This window comes from Phoca vitulina, unplaced genomic scaffold, assembly GCF_004348235.1.
Source record: "Phoca vitulina isolate PV1807 unplaced genomic scaffold, GSC_HSeal_1.0 scaffold25, whole genome shotgun sequence".
Lineage (NCBI taxonomy): Eukaryota > Metazoa > Chordata > Mammalia > Carnivora > Phocidae > Phoca > Phoca vitulina.
Window position 1 is genome coordinate 4,728,417 of NW_022589728.1, and position 24,175 is coordinate 4,752,591.

The 24,175-nt window shown below is 37.7% G+C and overlaps 1 protein-coding gene across 1 annotated transcript in view; it reads right to left on the reverse strand.

Annotated features, from left to right (window-relative positions):
• Positions 1 to 24,175, reverse strand: part of PXDNL (peroxidasin like) — a 453,123-nt gene that overhangs the window by 170,136 nt on the left and 258,812 nt on the right. The window lies entirely within an intron of this gene.

The window sequence follows — 24,175 nt, forward strand, 5'->3', positions numbered from 1 at the left end:
GACATATTTTATATAATGTGATGAATATTTGAAGTGAATTAATTATGCCTGAGGGTATATACAAAGTAATGTTTCTTGTTTTAATCCATTTAGAACTAGACCTTTTCAGTCCTTGGCAACCCCCTATGCAATCAATCCAGGGGATACTTCCAAAGCTGCCATTTCAGAAAGGCTTCTCTTGAAGTAACAAGCAGCACAACTGAAGACAGAAAGATTTCCCTTTCTCTCAGAAATTCTGTGATGAAATGGAGAAACATGGCTTCAAAGCACAGGGCTGAGCAGAGCAAATCTTAGATCCACTGCTAAGGCTACATACTTCTCTACAAAAATTTAAATATCCACCTTGCACCTGACTTCTAAACACAGTTTTGTCAAAATCACTGAAATGAAACCAACAGTCACATCCAGCAGTCTATAGTGAACTGTCTGCAGAAAGCACCTCAAACATAAAATTCACCATGAGAAAGAACAGACCAAGTTTCACATTGAATTATGTCCAAACAGAAGAACACAATAATTGCACTTGACTTAGTCAACAGAAAGTTATTTGACTTAAAGTGAGGACACAAGAAGAGAAGCTTTATTTTTTATATGTTTACATTAAATATATTTATTTACCCACAATTAGAACTACTTTTGAAAGAAAAAATAAAAACATTTTAAGGAAAAGAAACACCTCTCTTTCATAGGCTCCTTTCTTATAAAATCATTATTACAGGATGAGCACTTCAGACATCAGTGCAAAAGCATAATAATTACGATAAAAAGGATGTAGTTGGAAAGGAATGATAATTTCAGACTGTGTTAAGTTGGATCCTGGAGGCAGTACTGCACCTTCCCACTCTCTGAAATTTGGTATCCTGGCTGATGGTCACAACATTCCTTCCAAGGGTTCCACTAATTATAAAAGCTACAACAATGACACTGTGTAAGATATAATTGCCTTAATGTTTGCATAAAACAACTTTGTTCTTTATATTACACATACACACTCACACATACCACACACTGCCCTCTAAAAATCATTACTTCTGTAATTGGTCTAGCACACAGTGGAGGAGGTAGAGCGTGGAAGAGTTCAAGACAGAAGGGACGGGAATGGGATATTCAGGGTAAGACCAAGTGTGGGAGGAAGGAAGGAAGAGAGAGGAGCTTCAGTGATTACACTGAAGAAAGATTTGGAAAGAGGCCAATTACAGGATTTTTCTTTCCAAGTGAAATGCATTGCATCGTTGGAATTCCATGCTTACTAACGTAGAGTGCAAAAAGACACTTCATGATGACTATGAATAAATGCTGATTAGGGCTCCAAATTTAGCATGAACTAAATAATAATAACAGCAACAACACCAAACACTATTGTTCTGTGTACTTTACATGCATTTAGTCATTTTTAATCCTCACAACTATGCTGTGAGATGAGTTCTATAAATACCCCTATTATTTAAGTGGGAAAAATGTGTTATAAAGAGGTTAAGGTACTTGCTCAATTTTGTGCAGCTTCGAATTGCCGGGATCAAGATTCAGTTTATGCAGATGTTTGTTTTTTCTTATCACCTGAGTCCACAGTCTGTCTGGTGGCAAAGTGAGTGGCTGCACACAGATCAGCAGACAGGCAGAGCACACACAGATGATCTAGTGAGACCTGATCCAACAATGTCAGGAGCAAAGCCTTTCTCAGGTAGGGAAATGTCTGCTCCACGTGGAGAACTCAAGAGCTGATCAGTAATAAATCCAAGCTACGCATCGAGCAAAACCCATGCTTACAGACACCACTGGAGGCTACTTCTCAGCATGCATGGCAGCCAATCCCACTACATTAGTGCCTTCCTCTCCTGGAAGGTGTAGCGTCCTTAACTGAGGGAAAGTATCATATTCCGATTCCTGGAACAACCTAACAAGCCACAGGAAAAAAGGTCACAAGCCAAGGTCTGTCATTTAGCCACTTGAATGCCAAATTTCAGATTTTAGAAATGAGTACTCTAGTTTATGAATGAGCTAAGCCCTTGTTTTCCCTCCTTCCTATCTTTTAAACTTCTTGTGAACAATTTCTTTATTAGAATTTTTGCCGCATAAAACCTGGAGTTTAGCAGAAACACTTCCCATTGGCATTCTGAAGAGCTTGCGCCGGTATCCAGGTATGAGCAGAGCTTTCTGTTGAGAGTCAACTAAATCACTGAGTCAACTAAAATTAGGGCCAGAAGACAATCTAAGGGTTACAATAGCATACAATATTTTGTTCAATATCATAGCTACTGTGATGTTAAGGACTAATCTACAATTATATTTTTTGTCAATAAATTTTGTGATTTGTACTGCACAATAACTAAAGAATTTTTAAAATATTGATTTTTACATTTAAATATTCTGTACTTTGCAGTTGATGCTTAGTAATTCATAAGAAATGCATAATCTTTTCCAACACGCACATACTGAGAACCTACTAATCACAGCCCTGTTTATTCTGCATTCGAGGAATGCTTCCCAAGAACAAATCTCCCAAATTCTAAACTCATCCAGGGTGAAACTTCCAGGTCAAATACTTTCTACTGAACTTTAATCTAATATACTACATGGTAGGATAAGCAACTAGTATTTGAATTCACTACTAATAAATGTGAACAATGCACAAAAGTAGATTTTGTTCCTAGCAGGGAAATAAGACAACCCAGAGAGTTCTGTTTGATTGTAGCTTTTTGTCTATATGATTTGACAAATTTCCTAACAAAATGAAAATTTTTTTTTTTTACTTTAACCCAATTCAAAGCAGTATAATGTGTTGTTGGGCTGATTTGATTCATGCCGTGGCTTTAGCCCAGTCAAATAAAGAGGGATTTAGGTTTGATTTTTTTACTCTCTTCTCAACTTCGTAACATAGCAAGCCTATCCTCTCCTGTAACCTTACTTTTACTGGGCTCTTGAAATTTCTGACATTTTCAGGTACCTATTGCTAGGTAGATAAATGTGAATGATCACTTGAAAAGATTGGAATTCTGTTTTGAATCATTTCAAGACATTTAGACACAAATAAATCAGTAGCTATCTCTTCATATGTTGAAGGAAGAAAATTATCCCACTGTCATTTCATATTTAGTCAAACACAGCCTCCCTAGATGATTTCATCTACACCGATGACTCCAATCATCTCTACCTAGAAGGCTTACAAATTACATCTTCAGATGTACCTCTAAGACCTAGATTCATACATCTAGCTTCTTACATATCCTCTGGATGTCACAAAGGTATCTCAAACCCAGTATGCCTGAGGCCCAGCTCATAATTTCCCTCCACCATACCTGCTCTCCTGTGCTGTTGCCTGTCTCAATGGAACCATTACATACCAATGTGTGAAGTCAGAAAACTAGCAATGAGTCTTCCTCCCTCACTCCCTATATCCTATCCAACTCCAAATTCTTTTGACTTTACCTTCTAAATATCTCGAATTTATTCCATCCTCCTTTTTCCACTACCTCTGCACTGGACCAAGGCATGCCCTTAGGTACTGCAATATAGGAAGTATTAAAACCCTTAAATGTTTTCAATTTGTATAAGAACAAAGATAAAGTTCTCTACAAAGCCAAGTCCCTTCATGATCTTACCTGAAAATGTTTTTCCAGCCTCCCCTTTTATCTTGTTCTCCTTCACCACCTCAATCCCAGCACTCTTGCCTTCTCCCAGGCTCTTATATTTGCCATACTCTTGCCCACAGGGGTCTTCATGCAGTTGTCTTCTCAGCCTGATAACCTTCCCCTCCTCATTTTGCTTGAATTCCTACTTGGTGTTTAGATCTCAACTGTGTTATTTCCTTCAGGAAGCCTTTCCTGAGCTCCTTGTCAAATCCCCTATTAAGCCTTTCATTGCACTGCATAGTTGCAATTTTATACTAGTTTGAGTGGTTGTTCGAACCATGTCTATCTTCCCTAACTAGACTCTTAAGTTCCATGAAGACAGAGACCATACGGGGTTTAAGTTCATTTCCAAAAATCCCAGTTTCCTAGCACAGGCTTAATGGATAGATAGATACTCAATATATAGTTGATCACTGAAAGAACAAATGACCAGCCAGTATCTTTACACAGTCATTGCCTTTGCGAAGAAAAAGCTAAAACATTGTACTCTTAGCACATTCTATGGTATATGAAACAAAAGATGGGCTTATGAATCTTAATGAAAACTTTCTGTATTAATATTGGCTCAGCATCCTAAAGGCACAGCATTTTCTTGGGGAAGAATCACAACAAATTTTGACATTAACCCTGACTTTTGTGAGATCTGTAATAATGTATGTTTAATTGCATTTCCTAAAACCTTATTAGGCGCAACAAACCTGAAGGACATCTAGCAAATTCCTGGGGCTTTCGGAATCAATCTCATTCCAAAGAGATGTTTTTACAATCACAGGTTTTTTGTGTGAGCATGGACAACATATTTGACAGCTCTTACCTGAGTAAATATTGACTTACACAGCCAGCCCCAGGTAATTAGCCCACCCAAATGAGGACAAAAATCTTCCCAAGTTTTATAAAACATGCAGAACAAGAACATGTGGCCAGAGAATGACAACAAAAATAATAGAGAAAGAATGGTTCTCAGGGAGAGAAGTTGCTGGTATTGATTTAGCTTTTAGTGTGAACTCACTGAGCCACATAAAAACAAATCCATTGTGCTGTACCATCACCTTGGCAACCCCACTCTAATGTAAGAGCAGAGATGGGAAGAAGAACACTATATTTATCTGTACCTAACTGCACAATCAAAAAAGAATATAAGTTCAATGCACCGAACCCTTTGCATGTGTCCATGTAAAACATAAGCTAAGGAAATATGAATTGGGATGACTGAGGAGATGTTTAAAATAAGTTCTCAACAATCCTGCACATAAAACAGACCTCAGAGAAGGCAACACTGAGGTGACAGCTGACTTGGAGATCTACTGTGCCCTGCCTCCATATTCACCAAAGAATTTTTGCATGCTGGATGCACCATTGTGACTCCAACTATCCATACAAATCTGATGAGATTAAAATATGCATTTTCTAGCTTCATTGCACAATAGCAAGTAGGAATGATCTTTTAGAACAATAAATTATTCATACAGTTTAGGAGTTAATTAAGCATTTGAATAGAGATCTTCATTTCAGAGCACAGTAAATTATTTTAACTAATTTTAAAGGAAAAAATGACTGAATTACCATAATCCATTAGGTTCAAGAGAAAAGCTTTCTAGTATCTTATGTGGATGCTGTGCTGAAGTCAATAGTGTATTCTACCAAAATCTATTATACAAAGGATTATATTTATTCTTAAACAGTTAAAACCAGCTAAAATTTATATTGTACAAGCTTGACTCCTCAAAAAGTTTTTCAATCATAAATTAGAATACTTATGGAAAAAGTCGTGTTTCTAAAATAGTTTAGGTATAATACAATTCCAGTCTTTATTTCTTTTCACCTGAACTAATAGCTATAGATAAATGGACCTTCCAAACCAAGCCTTTTCTTTTCAATCTGCCATATTGAATTATCTGATAGCTATTTCAGAAAAAAGTGTTGACTAAACTGGTCCCTTATTAGGATCCTTAATATCTCCCCCATTGTCTTCTGCTAGAATTCAAGGTTTCCCAAGATCTAGTGCCAACTTGTGACTTCCCTCATCTCTCACATGAGTCTAACCACCCTCTAACCAAATTTTTATTTCCCTATCTCTGAATCCCCCTTTTTTAAAACTAGTGTCTGTGTTTAAAATGTTTTCTCATCCATTTAGATGCAATTCAAATAGTATTTTCTCCAATAAGGACTTCATGTCAAAAGTAACTTTACTCCTCTGTGATCCTTTAGCATATTAAAACATTAATAGGCTCTATTGAGTTCCTTTGTAGTGTAAGACAAGATCCTTGACCTTCTCAGAGATTTGAGTCTGGTTAGAGGTAAAAGATAAGAAATCAATGACCACAGTCTAATAGGCTGTGTATTATGATAATGTATGCAAGGAAAGCCATGAGAGTATGAAGGATCTAAACCAGATTTAAAGGTAAAGAAAAGTTGTGCAGAAAATAGGATTCGTTAACTAATTTTTACGGACAAGCTGTACTTACCTAGATATAAAAGAAGAAAGGCAGTTTAGGAAGTGGAAAGACAAGTATATGTGAAGCACAGAGGCATAAAAGCACATGGCTCTTTTACAGAATGGAAGTAGTTGGACAGAGGCATCCGTGCCTGCAGAAGTCAAGAAGCTCAGCAAGGAAGTTTGAACTTGATCCTAAAAGTGATCAGGATACGTTACAAGATTTAAAGAAATGGAATTCCTTAATGAAATTTTTTTTATTTTAGAAACATTATTCTGGTAACAATCTGAACAAAAGATTGGAAGTTAGCTAGAGAGAGATACGAGCTAGATCAGTGTTTTCCAGCTTAGGGTGCTTTTGCCCACGCTGGGGGATATTTGGCAATCTGTGAACATATTTTTGTTTGTCACAACTGGGGGTAGGGCTGCTATAGGCACCCAACGGGAAGAGGCCAGGACTGTTGCTCCACATCCTACAACACAGGATAGCCCCCACAACAGGACCTGGCCCTTCCTGTCAATAAATGCTGAGCTAGAGATTCAGAGATAGGGAAATACATATACATATACTTATAATGTACTTATACATATACTTATACATATACATAAATTTTTTTTACACTGTTATATTAGTTTCAGGTGTATAATATAGTGATAAAAGCCTGGCTTGATTTTTAAGCAGAGAAGAGTGGTGGTGACTTTGGATGCTGTATGGAGTACAGACTGAAAGACTGAAGAGTAGAAGAGATACTCCAGAGCCCAGGAAAAACAAAATGGTAAGAAGCAATTAAAAGGGTGCCAGAGAAGAGGAGAGAACTAAAGTAAGTTAAGGAAGACCCTACAGAGGAGGGAAGGGATTGAATGGTACCAGTGCATAATTGAAAGGTGTCACTTTAAGCAGGAGGTGAGAAAGTGACCCAGTGAAACAGGCTGGGAACAATTTATGACAGTCTCTTGGTAGCCAGGAAAGCGAGTGAGATGACTCTTTGCCCTCAATTTTCCTCCTTAAGGTAAAAGGCAAAGGTAACTCTGAAATGCCAGAGAAATGTATGAAATAAAGACAGAGGAGCACATTTTGAACTGTCGCTACAGCAAGCAAGATAAGTTCAGTACATTGGTATTGTCACTGCTAGAGCTGGTGTTGAAATTTGACTTTTCAACATTTGAGCCTCTTGGTGACTCCCTCCTCCTCAATATACTTTCCACACTGGTTTCTCTTCTGCTAAAGGGCTGCTCCTTCTCAATCCCTTTGCTGTTTCCAGTCTTGTGACTGTGAATACTTTCTGTAGGCCAGTGACAGCCGAGCTGCACAACCAGGCCAGACTACTCTCTCACACTCCTGCCTCCAAGCCCGCTACCTACCTCATATGCTACCTTGGCTGTCCAGTAGACTTCTAGAACTTATGTGCAAATCTGCCATCCTGATTATCCCTCCATAACCCATTCCACCCGCAGCCTCCTCCATCTCAGCTGATGGCCCTTTCTTCTAGTTGCTTAGGCCAAAAATCTTGAGAACATCATTGACTTCTTCCTTTCTCTAAATCCTGCATCCAAGTGGTGATTTTCAATAGGAAGTGCACCCAGGTAAAACCTATACTACTACAAAGTATAACAGAGGCATCACTGTCTCTGGCCTGGTTTATACCAAGGGCTTCCTGACTACTCCCTGCTTATCCCTTCCTGGCCTAAGTCTGTTGTCAACAGGGAAGTCAAAAGAAGACAGAAAATGCAGAAGTCACAGTAATCATTTTAAAACCTGTCAGATCAATCCTGCCACCTCTTTCTTCAAACCCCTGCAGTGTTCACTCAGAACAAAAAGCAAATCACTCACAATACAAAGCAAATCCACTCTTTTGATCTGCAATATCCTGCGCTAACTGAGCCTGTCTCTTTGCTCTGGCCACATCAGCATCCAAGCTAACCCTCTGACATTCCAGGCACACTCCTAGCTTATGGTGTTTGTAAGGGCTGTCCCTTTGCCTGCTCTGTGCCTCCCTCAGGCATACACAAGCCTATTTCCTTCCTGAGTTCAAGTCTTGACTCAAATGCACCTCCTCAATGAGGCCTCCTGTTTCAAATTACAGCCACTGCTGTAATTTGGCACTGCTAAGCCCCCTCCCTTCCCTGTTTTTGCTCATATACATAAATATATTTTTAAATATTTGCCATAGACCTACATAATTCTATACAATATATTATTTATTATTTTTATGGTTTGTCTCTCCTGATAGGTTGTCTTCCCTGATAGATTTGTACTTATTTTAGGTAGTAATTAAAACGTTCAATGGTAGGGAATTGATATCAGTGTTGCAATTTAGTGGCACAATCTGGCCAAAGGTATTACAATGGAACAGAACAAGGGATGAAACTTGAGGCTTTCATAGTGGTGTAGAAATGAAGAAATGAGGGGCCTGGGATGAACTGGCAGCAAGTATAATGTGATGCAGGGGACAACCCAAGAGAAAACCCACCAGTCACCATAGGCCTTATACAGGGACAGGGTGGTTCAATGGAAGACGGCAAGCTTTGGACATGGGAGCCTGTACTCACCTCCTTATTTGCCCCCTTACTCTTTGCCATTGGGAAAAAGCACTCGCTTCTCTGCAAGATGGAGCTAATGATGCCTCATTTGAAGGTGGCTGAAGACTGCAGATCATACAAAAATACCCAGCACTTTCCTGGCAGGTGGCAGATGTCCATGGCATCTGATTAGAAGTAGAAGGCACAGGAGGCAGAGAAAATCCATAAGATTTAGAACTTTAGACAAGGGCTTGGCATAGGGACTTTTTGGCCAAGGCTTACACCCATACCGCTATCCCTCATACAACATAGATGAGGGTCAAGAGCCAATTGAGAAGCTGTTATTAGTGTGTACCAGCGTTCTGTGACTCCCAATACAGAGTTTTTTCGAAAAACTGGAATGGACAACTTGGTTTAGTCCTGAGGCCAAAGCAGAGCCTTTTACTGCCTGCTTCCAAATCTAAATCATAGGGTCCTCCTTCTCAAGCTTATTTTCAGATATCCCCAGGACTGGAGACCATGCCAAAGCCACTTAGCAACCAGATTGCTGGCCAGCTGCACACAGGACAGAAAGAGCATGGCTGGCCCAGCCATCACTGTGGGTCACCACAGAGTGACTCTGGTTCAGGAATATCAATCACCAACCCACTAAATTTGCTCCTCCCTTTTCTGTGGGAAGGCACAAAGGAAAGGGGAGAAATGCCTATAATGGAGATGCAACACCCCCTTGTTAAGGATACAGTAAGCTTGAGAAGAAATGTTTGAGAAACACGAGAAGGGGAAAAAGTAGATGTCCTCTTCCCCAGCATACTGCATTTATTATATTTCTTCCAAGTTCTAAATGCTCCGTCACCTACCCAAGTTACCTGCTAAAATACTTTAGTCGAATTTAAACCCAAGCTAATAATGACATGATCTCACATTTCCTTCATGCACCATAATTTTACGACATTGTCACAGTGGACAATATTCATTGGGTCAGATGGCTCCTTCTGAGATCACTTCCATAAAATCTCCTAAATGGGGTATTATGCACAATTTATACATCTACTAAAACTTTTAAAGTGGAAAAAGTATAGAGTATTTCAGATAAAAGCAGCATAATGTAGAAATTCAGAGCTCATGCTGTGAAGGAAAGAAAGCAACAAATTTAGACCCAGTAGAGGGAAGAAATATGCTGAAGAGAAGAGCAAAAACTAAACCACCTGACTGTGAAGACAAAAGTAAGGAATAAACTTGATATAATGTGTACCATGGGATTTCTAAGTAAGATGGCAGAAATCGCTGAAGACAGAAATCACTGGAAAGATCAAAATCAAAAAGGATGAAAAATTCCAATATGTGCCTATCTTGGCCATAAAGTGTAGATTTGTTTGTGAGAGTAGTATGTAAAGAGGGAGACATGTGAGATAGATTCTGAGGAGATAAAAGTAATCTTGGGAGGATGCATGCCTACATGACCTCACACAAGACCCACCTTTCCCTCAGCTTCCAGAGTTTTCACTCAAATGAAATCAATTTCATAGACACATTAGGAATCTGGGGCTTGTTCAGAGTGGACTGTAGCTAGCAGGATGCTAAGGACCTGGATCCAAGAAGGAGATTAACAGGTGAAAATTGAGATAAAAGAGAGATTAATACAGGCTAAAGTCTGAAGTGGGCTCTCAGCCAAGTTAGGCTATGTTCTTCCAAGCTAGTCCTTGGCATAAAGTGTCAGGTTAGTTGAAAAAGACTGAAGGGGCGCCTGGGTGGCTCAGATGGTTAGGTGTCTGCCTTCAGCTCAGGTCGTGATTCCAGGGTCCTGGGATCGAGCCCCGCATCGGGCTTTCTGCTCAGCAGGGAGTCTGCTTCTCCCTCTCCCTCTGTCTCCCCCCTGCTCATGCTCTCTCTCTCTCCGTATCTCTGTGTCTCAAATGAATAAATAAAATCTTTAAAAAAAAAAAAAAAAGAAAAAGACTGAAGATGGGAAACAGTGAGGAAAGCACAAGAGGCCAGCCTTTGATGTGCTTAAGCCTGAGCCTTATGCTTTCTTACTCAGTGGAAGTCACTTCAGAAGCTGGGCTGGGATGAACCTGAGGGCAAAGACGGAGGGTGCACATCTGAGTAGCTAGACAAAGAACCAGAAAATAATTCTTAGTTCTGTTGGGGAGAAAGAATTTACTCTACTCTTCAAGATCCTTCCAGCTGGACTAAGAATCAAATTGACATGAGACAGATTAAAGGAGAAAATCAAATTTAATAGTGTATGTACAGGGAATCCACACAGACATGGAAATTCCAAAGACAGTCAGGCAACATGATGGTTATATGGTAGGGGTCTGAGGCTACAAAGGGGAGAAAGACCATTAGCAAGAATGTAAAAGAAGGCATTTGAAAAATAAAAGTTGTTCTATTATGTTGACATTTCTTAGGTAAAGAGGAATCTCTATCAATAGCTCTCTTCCTGGTACAAGTAGGCAATTGAGGGGTAGGTAAAGAGCTTTTTCTGAATCTGCTGGGTTTGGAATGCTTTTAACTCAAAATAATGTTCATGCCAAAGTGACCCATCTTGGGGCGGCCTGCCCTTGGTCCTTACACTTCACACAACAATATGACCTCACTGATTTCTTTTTATCACTAGAGACAAGCATGGCATTTGACTACTATATCTTTAACAAAACTTTTCTAAAAGAAACCAAATGAAACTATAATAAATGTTACTCAAAAGCCAATAGAAGTCTTTAGATGAAGTACACTTAAAAATTTACTATAGATGTATTTGTTCACAAACATTTAGGAGAACAACATTTTTACTTGTATGCATATATGCCTGCTTCCTTTTATTTTAGATTGGCTTCAGAAGCTCAAATTCAGTTTTTAAATGTGTACATTGTAAAAGTTAGACTTAAGTTTGCTCCACAAGATTCTTGTCAACTCTAAAATTCCATAATTCTCTAAATGTTTTGGACTGGAACACACACTTGGACCCATAAATCCAGTTTCCAGACATGGTTGATTGCCACCTGGGGATTTACACCTCAGAGAGAACTAGAAATGTCATTGACCAAAGCTTCCCATAAATGAATATTGTTTTTTCTATGCCCATAGCTATGGTTTTATTCTATTTCTTTATTTCTGGATTTAAGCCATATACAGATTACAGAAGTTTTGTCAACCATGAATAGACCAGTTTACAATAATTGAAGAACACAGAGCTATTTTTCTCACTGAGGAAGTTTGTTGCTGTGAAATCTTGGGTATGTTAGCATTGCATTGAGAATACATTGTTTCTATCTTAGTTGGAAGCATAAGAAACAAATGAATAGTAAATAAGCTTTTAACATATAGAAGATAATAGGATAGGAAACGTTATGAAGAAAAAGCCATGATAGTTGTATGAAATAGTTAATGAATAAAATTGCAAAGAAGACTCAATTGTTCAGTCAGCAAATGTGACATATTTCCAAATTATAACCTTGTTCCTTTCTTTTTAAGCCATTAATTTCATATCTAGTACAAAGTGTCAGATTTCTACATATGTAAGGAACATCACTGGATAAAGCTTTACAAATGCAAAAATTGAGACCGTATCAGGTAGATTTAATACTATATTATGAAAATTCACATGACTTGGCCATTGAAACATTTATAACATAATTATTTGTGATACACCAATCTTCTAGGTTGTACCTTCCAATAGTACATTCTAAATTCTTTCTCATACATAGGATTGATAAAGGAAGATAACACAAATCAATTTGGGTTGCTAAACCTCCAAAGATGCAATAATTCAAACAAATGACATCATCTTAAATATGTCCATCGCCCACATACATTGTGTCACCCCAATTTGAGCCCAGGCAACTGGATAAGACCTTCCATGTCTCTGTGGAGAACCTGAAGATACAACAAGTATTGTCCTGGGAAAATGGAGAAAAATTATATACCCACACTGAAATCTTTTATTCCTAATGTGGAAAATGTTCCTTATTGCCTTTGAAATGTTTGCATTTGGGCTGGCACCTCACTCAAGAGTATTCCTCAACTGTAGTTTCCATTTTAAAATCCTTTACCTATGTGTTTGCTTTCGTCTGTTTCTCCAGTCATATATTGGTAGCATGAGACCAGGACTTTGTTTTGCTCATTACTGTATTCCCCAGAGAAACCCAGTATTGTAGATCTCAGACCAGTGTTTGGCATATGTTGAGTACTGTATTGGTTGAATGACTGAATGTTCTTTCAGTTTCTTGGCAAATCTTCACAGGACTAGACCGAAATTGGATGTAGCTGATTTGTTGGGTTCTGATGGTGAAATCACTTCTGGAAACCACCTGTACCTCAGCCCCACTACCTTGTTTGTCTCCAGGCTTCCATCTTGCCTCAGGAGACCCCCCTACATAGCCTCCCGTCTGGGCTCCCAGTCTTCAGTCTTCCTTGCTCCAATTATTCCTCCACACACCTAAGATAAAATTCACTTACAATATTCTTCACAGCATGGTGCTAGCCCAGAGTTTCTTTTTATTTATTTATTTATTTATTTATTTATTTATTTATTTTATGGTCAGTTAACTACTGTATAGTACATCATTAGTTTTTGATGTAGTGTTTGATGATTCATTAGTTACATATAACACCCAGTGCTCATCACAACATGTGCCCAGAGTTTCTTAAGCTCAGTCTGCAGACAAATTCTTGAGGCTCTGCACTATGATGAGCTTGATAACACAACTCTTAGCTACATTTTCAGAATGGCCTCAGCCACTGTCCCATTCCCTCATTCCTGTTTACTGGACTTACCTACCAGACTAATCTCTCCCACGATTTTCCTCATGTTACCACCTCATGTGAGGTGTCTTGCTACTTTTCTACCTGGGAGACCCAGTTAAAATTTCATGATTATGATTTCTGTAGTCTTTCCTCACTATCCCAGGCATAATTTGTGCTTTTATTCAATCATTGCTATATATTCAAAACACATTTATTGGGCATTAGCTGAATGCCTGATATGAAGCTGGAAGGTGGTAATTCACAAATAAAGGAGCTATGCCTCCAACCTTTAGGGGATTATGATCTGGTACTGAAAAATTTATGTGAAATTTAAAACTTAGTGAGGGGAATATCACTAGAGATGTGGGATTACGGAACAACTGATGAGCAGTAGAGAAGCAGAGTCTAAAATGTTTGATTAGTATTTTGGCAGGCAGTAGGAATTTGCATCTAGGTAAATAGATAGACATGGGGAAAGGCCATTACAGGTAGGGGACACCTGTCCATCAATTCAGACTGCATTCAAGGAATTTCAGGCTGCAGGTAAAGCCAGAGCATGGAGGAAAAGAGGGTGAGGTAAACAATGTTCGGCACACATACCAGTGATTCTTGAAAGCTGACTCAGAAATTAAATGCCCAGCAACAATGTTCTCATGACACATTCATTAAACATTTATCCAATTGCATTATAGATGTTTCATTAGATTTTTATCTTCCATGTCCATGGCTAAAATCCTTGAGAGTCATGAGGAAAATGTCAATCTTTACCTTTATTTTGTTCCTCTTTAGCACAGGGTTTAGATATAGTACATCCCTCTTCCCACAGGGGAAAAAAGTATGCTTTGGGTATAATTTGTGATTTCTGGCACATAACCTAAACTCCCTGAGATCTAATGTCATTATTTGTCACAAGTGAAAATAACAATATTTTGGAGGTTTGATGAGGGTGAATAAAACATTAGTAATATATAGAGAGACATATAAACACATAGTACACACTGACACTGAACAATTGTGACTATCTCAATATCATATTTCTATTAGTTCCTCCTTCTTTCCTTACTTCAAATTTTATGAAATTTTAAAGTGCTCACCTGGTTCAAGTTTTTACAGTAATAAAGATATATAATAGTTTTGGGGTTTTTTTTTTAATTTTATTTTATTATGTTATGTTAATCACAATACATTACATAATTAGTTTTTGATGTAATGTTCCATGATTCATTGTTTGGGTATAACACTCAGAAAACTATAAAATACTCATGAAAGAAATTGAGGAAGACACAAAGAAAGGGAAAAACGTTCCATGCTCATGGATTGGAAGAACAAATTGTGAAGATGTCAATGCTACCTAGAGCAATCTACACATTTAATGCAATCCCTATCAAAATACCATCAACTTTTTTCAAAGAAATGGAACAAATAATCCTAAAATTTGTATGGAACCAGAAAAGACCCTGAATAGCCAGAGGACTGTTGAAAAAGAAAAGCAAAGCTGGTGGAACCACAATTCCAGACTTCAAGCTCTATTACAAAGCCGTCATCATCAAGGCAGTATGGTACTGGCACAAAAACAGATGCATAAATCAATGGAACAGAATAGAGAGCCCAGAAATGGACCCTCAACTCTATGGTCAACTAATCTTTGTCAAAGCAGGAAAGAATATCCAATGGAAAAAAGACAGTCTCTTCAACAAATGGTGTTGGGAATATTGGACAGCCACATGCAGAAGAATTAAACTGGACCATTTCTTTACACCACACACAAAAATAGACTCCAAATGGTTGAAAGACCTAAATGTGAGACAGGAGTCCATCAAAATCCTAGAGGAGAACACAGGCAGCAACCTCTTCGACCTCAGCTGCAGCAACTTCTTGCTAGAAACATCGCCAAAGGCAAGGGAAGCAAGGGCAAAAATGAATTATTGGGACTTCATCAAGATAAAAAGCTTTTGCACAGCAAAGGAAACAGTCAAAAAAAAACAAAAGACAACTGACATAATGGAGAAGTATTTGCAAATGACATATCAGATAAAGGGCTAGTATCCAAACCTATAAAGAACTTATAGGGGCGCCTGGGTGGCTCAGGCGTTGGGCATCTGCTTTCAGCTCAGGTCATGATCCCAGGATCCTGGGATCGAGCCCCGCATCGGGCTCCCTGCTCAGCGGGAGGCCTGCTTCTCCCTCTCCCACTCCCCCTGCTTGTGTTCCCTCTCCTGCTGTGTCTCTCTGTCAAATAAATAAATAAAATCTTTAAAAAAAAAAAAAAAAAGAACTTATAATAGTTTTTGAAACCCTCTCAGTAATTTTTTAAAACACTTGGATGTAAAATTTCAATCTAGAATCATCACTGAGGAAAAATAAGATGTAGTCTTTTCAACAATAAAATAATTGAAAGGATAAAGATTCAGCTTTGGGTAAGTTTTCTTTATGTTTCTGACTCAAAAAATGATATTATTACAGCTTTCTCTGAAACAAAATTATGCAATTCTAGAAAGCAAATTTTATATTTATGAAAATCCTTCTGAGATGAATAACAGGATCACCCAATTCAAATCAAAGAATCAAGTCATATTTCTCTATTCAATTCATATAAAAGATGCAAAGTGTAGAGTTCTGATTGTGAAATACTGCATAGCCATTTTTGATTAAAAATGTAAATTCAACTCCAGAAAGAAGTTGATTTTCACTTGGCCCATTGAGCAGATAAGCTGCTATTTAAATCTGAGTCTCTGTGAGAATGTTGGCTTTGGCAGACATAAATTACAGTCTCTCCAAGAATATACTTTCATTTATATTTCTCCTTTAAGGTAGAAGGATTGATAGAAAATCCACTATGATAAATAATTTTAAAAATTTTATGGCTCTTCATTTCACTTTAAATTGACATTCGATCCCTTTATATTTCTATGTAAAATTAGTTTTAAAATATTAGCATTCCTTAGAGTGTACCCTATTATTCTCATTTGCCAGAATGAGATGAGAAATTATATAACTAGCCATAGTCATACAATCATCTCTATTCTTGTCATTGGCTATATTATAAGTCACTCTTTGGTAGTAGCAAGCTGCCAGGGCTCCTTTAACTGTTTCATGACACTAGAAATAGATTAAGCTGTATAAATTATGTATTAAATAAACACTCAGTGCCCTAAAAGAGTTAAAGTGCCCCTAAGGCCCTACTTCAATACCAAAGTCCACAAAGAAAAGAATTAGAAGCTATCAAAGCCATAGAGATTGATACTGTTAAGTCCCATTTATCATTTATTCTGATTATCAAAAAGTTCTAATTATTTGCTTTTCATTTTGTTTTAGCATATTCTGTCTTCTTCCTTCTTTGAAGAAAAAAATACAAAAGTAAATAGAACAGTATCAATCATTTCAATTCAATGTAACCTTTCATTACTAATTCTCAATCCTGGTTGAACATTATAACTGCCAGAACTTTTTTTTTTTTAAACATGGATATGAAGCACCCACTCAGAGATTCTGATTTAATTGGCATGAGTGAGGCACAGTCATTGTTATTTTTCACAAATTCTCCAAATTATTCTTTTTTTAATTTTATTTTGTTATGTTATGTTAGTCACCATACATCATTAGTTTTTGATGTAGTGTTCATGATTCATTGTTTTCGTATAACACCCAGTGCTCCATGCAGTACGTGCCCTCCTTAATACCCATCACCAGGCTAACCCATTCCCCCACCCGCCTCCCCTCTAAAACCTTCAGTTTGTTTCTCAGATGGTTCATCTCTCCCTCCCATTTCCCTCCCTTCATTTTTCCCTTCCTTCTCCGAATGTCCTCCATGCTATTCCTTATGTTCCACAAATAAGTGAAACCATATGATAATTGACTTTCTCTGCTTGACTTATTTCACTTAGCATAATCTCCTCCAGTCCCATCCATGTTGATGTAAAAGTTGGGTATTCATCCTTTCTGATGGCTGAGTAATATTCCATTGCATATGTGGACCACATCTTCTTTATCCATTCATCTGTTGAAGGGCATCTCGGCTCTTTCCACACTTTGGCTATTGCGGACTTTGCTGCTATGAACATTGGGGTGCATATGGCCCTTCTTTTCACTACATCTGTGTCTTTGGGGTAAATACCCAGAAGTGCAATTGCTGGGTCATAGGGTAGCTCTATTTTTAATTTTCTGAGGCACCTCCACACTGTTTTCCAAAGGGGCTGTACCAACTTGCATTCCCACCAACAATGTCAGAGGGTTCCCCTTTCTCCACAGCCTCTCCAACATTTGTTGTTTCTTGCCTTGTCAATTTTTGCCATTTTAACTGGTGTGAGGTGGTATCTCAGTGTGGTTTTGATTTGGATTTCCCTGATGGCTAATGATGATGAACATTTTTTCATGTGTGTTAGCCACTTGTATGTCTTCTTTGGGGAAGTGTCTGTTCATGTCTTCTGCCCATTTTTTGACTTGATTATTTGTTTTTTGGCTGTTGAGTTTGAGAAGTTCTTTATAGATCTTGGATACCTTATAAGAAGCTATATGGAGAACCATTGATGTGCAGCAATAGAATATGACCCTATGTTAGAGCTGTAATTTGCTGAAATATATGAAGCCAATTTTAATTATATAATGTACAAAGTGCTTTTATTGTAAATAAGCTTAAAACTAACAGTGCACAGATAATATATATCTAATATTGTTAAAGGACTCTAAAACAGTTAATAAAACTCTTTTCTAGCCATTTTAGATAGATTTAACTATGTCTTACTCATGGTTTCTTAGACTTGGTCTGGCTTCTTTGCCAGAGCAGGAGATTTGCTCTTTCTGAAATGCTAGTGCAAAATAAAATTCATCATGCTCGCTTTGTATGGCATATCAAAGATGAGTGATAGTATTATTATATGTGTAAATGCTCTTTATATGTTTTATCCACAGACAGTTTTATATGAACTTGTTCTATTTCCTAACTGGTGACAAGCTTTCAACTAGCTTCAGAGAAAAAACTGAGATTAATTGCAGTCTAGTACATTGTAACTGTTGCTTCCAGTTTACGAAGATCAGCTTCTGATCAATAATATATTAATGACCATATTTTTTGAGCCCTTGTAAATTAACAGCTGAAGGCAAAGAACTGTTTTTTTTCTCCACTCTATGCCTTCATAGTTGGGTGCTCAATCAAAAGAAACATAATTTGGGTTTGATTAATGTTGGCTTTAACAGATTGTTTCTGTTTAGTGTAGTTAGTTCCTTAATTTATCTTCGTATAATGGCAAGCTTGTATCCCCAACAAACCTCTTTAAGCCTACAGACAGGTTTCTTAATAGTGCTATTCTTTGACTTCACAGTCAACTTATCTTGTTTTGCTTTTATCATAGGCTTCTTTAACATGTTAATCTTTTTTAAGCACAAATAAGAAATAACAGTCAACTCCCATATCAAATGAATAAGAGCTTCTGTGGGGTTATAGTAACCCCACAGGTAGAAACCCACCCTGAAATGTAATTATTGTAGTAGTGCTCCTGGAGCTCCAGCTGGGCATATATTGCTTATGCCATGTCAGAGACCATCAGAGTCCCTATTCTCAATGAGGGCACAATGCTTGTGGGGATCAAGACCTAAGCTTGTGCAAAAACCACAGCACATAATGTCTTCTAAACTGTGAGATGCAGCTGCTTGGGTTGGTTGAAGGTGACAGAGATCACTATGGATTGAAGCTGTCAGGGAACATGTTCAAAGAACCTTGATTTGTATCTGGAGGAACTCTTATAGAGAGAACAAGAGAAAGAGGCCAGTGATGGGAAAACAGCATAAATCATAGCAGAAAAAAACTAACCTCACTAAAGGACTACATGCAGTATGGAAGTAAAAGATGACTGACAGGTTAGATTACACAGTAACTTAACAATGAGAGAGGAGAGAATCTGGTTTCAACCCTGCAGGTGGCATGGGAGCAATTATATATTAATGAGATAGAAAGTGGCTAAAGATAAATCTGACAGAGATACAAAGAATGAAGTAGACAGGAGAAATAATCATGGCAGAAAAACCCAGTAGGTGGCCATTGCAATTGGCACATAATGAAGAAAGGTGCAGATAGGGAAAGGAGGAAGGAGGAAGAAAAGGATTAAAGGGTAATACAAAAGATAAAAAAAATGGGAAATAAAATGTGATTCCAGGATTTTAGTGTAAGAAATTTTTATAAACAGAAACTTCGGAATAAGAGGCTGGTTTGACCATTAGGAAAGTAGAAATATTGAAATATGATTTGATTATTCTTATGCTGATTGAATGAGAAGAAATACAAGCAAGAATGTCATTGGTGGGGCACCTGGGGGCTCAGTTGGTTAAGCATCTGCCTTTGGCTCAGGTGATAATCCCAGGGTCCTGGGATCAAACCCCACATCAGGCTCCCTGCTCAGCGAGGAGTTTGCTTTTCCCTCTGCCTCTTCCCTCTGCTCTTGCTCTCTCTCTCAAAAAAAAATAAATAAAATCTTTAAAAAAAAAAAAAAAAGAAAGAAATTATAGTGGAAAGAATGAAACAAACCAGCAGAGAAGTCCATTTTTCATTAAAAAAAAAATAATACTTTTTTTTCAATTGTAATTTATACATTATAGAAATCTCTTCCATATAATGAAATAATTTTTCCTTGTGGAAAACATATTAACTTACTACTTCATTTAGTCTCATTATCTAAAAATGGAATTACCTACAAGAGTGGTATCTTTTTATGAGATCAAGCTTCACCATAAGAAAAAGATAATTATTTTAGTGATAATTTAAAACCATATATTTATGAAGAACCAGTTGTGCATTCTGCAGTATGGGAGAAACATGATAACAACAGGAGCATAGTTAAATATCTGTGATATGTCTAAAGAAATGTTAAGTGCAAAATTGATCAGATATTAGGATTTATGAATGATATAGATTTAAAAATACTCTTATATATAAGAAAAGAAAGTTGTGAAGCATCTTCAATATTTATCCATTTCTATTCTCTATTAATATTTCTTAAGAACAATTGTAAAACTGTATTTTAAAAAAGAAATTTTCTCTTTATCAAGTTATATATGCAGTTGGCATGGGCCAGCAGTCTTGGCATACTGGAAAATAATTGGTGATCTAAAATCCTGAGTTCCAATTTTGGCCTGCCATTAATTTGCCTTGTGATGTTGAGAAAATCAGTTACTTTATCCGGTTCTTAATTTTATCAACTAAAAAACAAAACAAGGCAAAACACAAATGGGAAGTGCTGAACTTAATGACCCAACACCCTTTAAGATTAATATGCCATGCCCTTATGAAAACGCAAGTTGACTTTGTCCTAGAAATGTTATTACAAACGTATCCCCTACTACCCATTTGTACATCTTCGGTCAATTGTTCCCAAGGAGACTTCCATATTCATATTTTAAGGTGGATAAATACGACCTTGCCCCCTCTGTACAGCAGGTCCCTCAAGCCCAGAGATGAGCCTGAGCAGTAGAAAGAGAAGAATTTTAAATCAAAACAGTAAAAGAGTGAACTAGAACAAGCTAGATTTTTTTTTTTTTAATCCCTGAAAGAAATCTGAAAATTCTCTGATCTTCCAAAGATGAAAATAAAGCCTGGAAGAGGAAAATCTCCAAGAGTATTTAATGAAAGGGGTGCCTGAGTGGCTCAGTCAGTTAAGCATCTGACTCCTGATTTCAGCTCAGCTCATGATCTTAGGGTCCTGAGATCAAATCCCACATCGGGGCTCTGTGCTCAGTAGGGAGTCTGCTTGAGATTCTCTCTCTCCATCTCTCTCTGCTCCTCTCTTTGCTCTCTCTTTCTCTCTCTAAAATAAATAAATCTTTTTAAAAGAGAATCTTTAAAAAGAACAATGGAGAAAATAGAAGTTAACCTCAAGTTAGAAACCCCACCAAGCCCAGACCCTTGGATAAACGCTTGCAGCCTGTAACTGAAATGGACAGAGGCTTTTGCAGAACGATAAGGGCATACTCAAATGGATCTATGGGGCTGCCTACAGTGAGTGGTCATTTCACAGATGTACATCACCAAGTCTCTCACGACTCCCAAGTTATAACTGGAATTATACCATTTGATGTATGACCTTGCTTTAAATGTAATCATTATTATACATTCTTATAACCTTCTTACTTGACATATCATTATCAAGGTAATTAAACTGTTACAATATGAGCTTTTCAAAAACCTTCCTTAAATCTCTTTCTCTGGACTTTTTGAAAGATCATCACAACTCTCAACATTTGGGCAAATTTTCCCACTTAATATGGAGTCAAAGAAATCATATAAATGTGAAACACTAGATTTTCACTTTGGGTGTAATTTTTCTCATGATGCCATCATTAACTGAAAAAAATAAAACCGTTAATATAAAATAAGTTTTCCTCAATTCTTTACTTGTCTTTCAGAAGTATCCTCTGAACAGTTTAGTTGCTTTGATGAAATGCTTCTTTTACTTTTAGTTTGTGCCTAGTTACAGAACAGGAAATTCTGTAAATCAAATTCTATTATGTGATCAGTTTCTCTCCTGAAATAGAAACAGCACAATTTTTTAGGAAATTGCTCTTGGGAGTTTTCCAACCCAAGACTGCAATCTTGAAACTTTTGGAGTCTTTGAAAAAGTTTAAGGTTAAAAACGCCAAAGTTCTGAACTATCCCAGAAAACACCAAAGTTGTTGAATTGCACGCCTTGCTTTATTGAAACAAAGACGTATGGCATTGTCCCTGTGCCCAGGGACTGAAAGCTGAAAAGAAGGAAGAACAGTTTTAAAGCAAACATTGCTTTTGTTTTTAAAAATTGCTAGTTGAGCTTATATGTCACCTTCATACAGAAAAATCTTTTAAAAGTCTCCACACATCTCACTTTTCCCACAACAGTAAAGTACAGGAAAGGCATGCTCTGTGAAGCCCATTTTATCTTTTGTCTGATCTGTTCATGATTTTTAAAGGTGTGACAGCTTTTGTAAAAGTTACATATTGCTTTGAAATGGGTGAGTTTTGTGGTATATAAGTTATACTTCAATAAAGCTGTTTTAAAAAATGATATATTACCTGAGGAAAATTCAAACAATACAAAAAAGTGCCTTTAAAAAACTCTCAAAATCCCACCCCCCAGTAATTACCACCTATAACATTCTTTTGCTGCCCATTTCTGCCTCTCTCTATATATCCAGAATTACACACAGTCAGAAATATGTATCCAACTTAATATAACATCTCTTTTCACTCAAATATTTTGGTAAGCAGTTTCCTTTCAACAGAAGGAAAATAGAGATGGTGCCATAAGGATCAGCCAGGTTCAAATGATAGCCAGTCAGAGACACCACCCCAAAATCCGTGATCTCTGGCTCAGGGAAAGTTCTGCTGATCTGTCTCTCCTCTCAGCAGAGCATTGGGCCGCTGCTAAAAAGCAGAAAGTGTCCATGTTCAAAGATCACTTCTGTGACAAGCAGAAAACAGGACCTCAGACAGCCATATTACCTGGTAAATGTGCATACTCACCCTTGATTTGAGCCTCCCTACAGATTTGCCCTAAAAGCACAAACACTGATCATATAGAGTTGTGACAAATAAGAAATTGGAACACCCAACCCAGATAATTTGCTGTCTATTAAAATGACCTGCTAGTCTCTACAGTTTGGCAGCAGAGAATACCAAAAATCCAGATATTTCTCCATCTGAAATTCTATTCTATATACAGTTTTCCTCTCACCCAAATAAAAGTTTCACTAGAATATAAGTGTCTCCCTCATTTTACTATATAATCTGTCCTCAGAATCTTCCCAATATGCCTGCATTGGACACATGACACAGGACACAGGCAAGGCCTGTGTGGACGAATGCTTGGCCTCACTAGCTGCGCGAGGGCTGGGCTGAGGCCAGGACTGTGAGTTAATGGTGACACCTGCAGGACAAAGGGGGCATAACAATGCATCAGAATAGCCATTCGATTTCAGAATGAGTCCTCAACCACTACGACTGAGTAACTGAATCTTAGGGGGGTTTAAATTTTATTATGTGAGACAGCCTTTGGGATTAGTGTCCATATTAACATTCAATCTGTTAATCCAAGAGTGTCTAAAATTTAATGTGGCAGATAGCAGCTGAGGTTGTAGATACATCTAGAAGGGATGTGAGGGAAAATGTCCAAACAGTTAAGGAAAATTTCCATTTCTGGAAAAAGGATATCTATTTTAATGCTTCTCCATCCCACCACCTCCTGCCTCTTCTAATTCTGTCACTAAATAGCTATTCTTACTGTCACTCAAGTTCTGCATTTCCAAACACACAATATAGCCTTCTAATTACATTCTTTCCCAATATATGATTGAATGTTAACTGTGCTTGCAGTTTAATTGCCATTCAAAGAAATAATTACTATAAAACCTCACCCTCCACTTTGACCACTATCTATCTATCCATGCTTATGACTTTCCAATTGATTCAGCCGGGGCAGACCTGCATTTCCAGCTGCCTACTAGACATCTCCACCTGGGTGTCCTGTGGCACCTGGAACTCAGCATTGCATCGCATTCCCTCCAGCCCCCCCTTCCGGGTGCATGGTCCAGAGAATAACGTCATTATTCACTCAGTAGATCCAGTGCCTCCTTTCACCCTCCTGTCCACTCAAGACATCAGTTGGTGTAACTTCTACCTTCTTCATATACCTCCCCTGCCTGCCCCAATGCAGTTGTGTTCATTCTCTTTTCTTAATTGATTTCTTTAGATGCCTCTCATTTTGAATGCATGCAGCCATTTATTAGACAATTGCCAGGAAATCTTTCTAAAGCATAACTCTGATTAAATCACCTCTTAGCTCCTCCTTATCAACAAGACAGTTTAGCACACCGTATAAGGCCCACT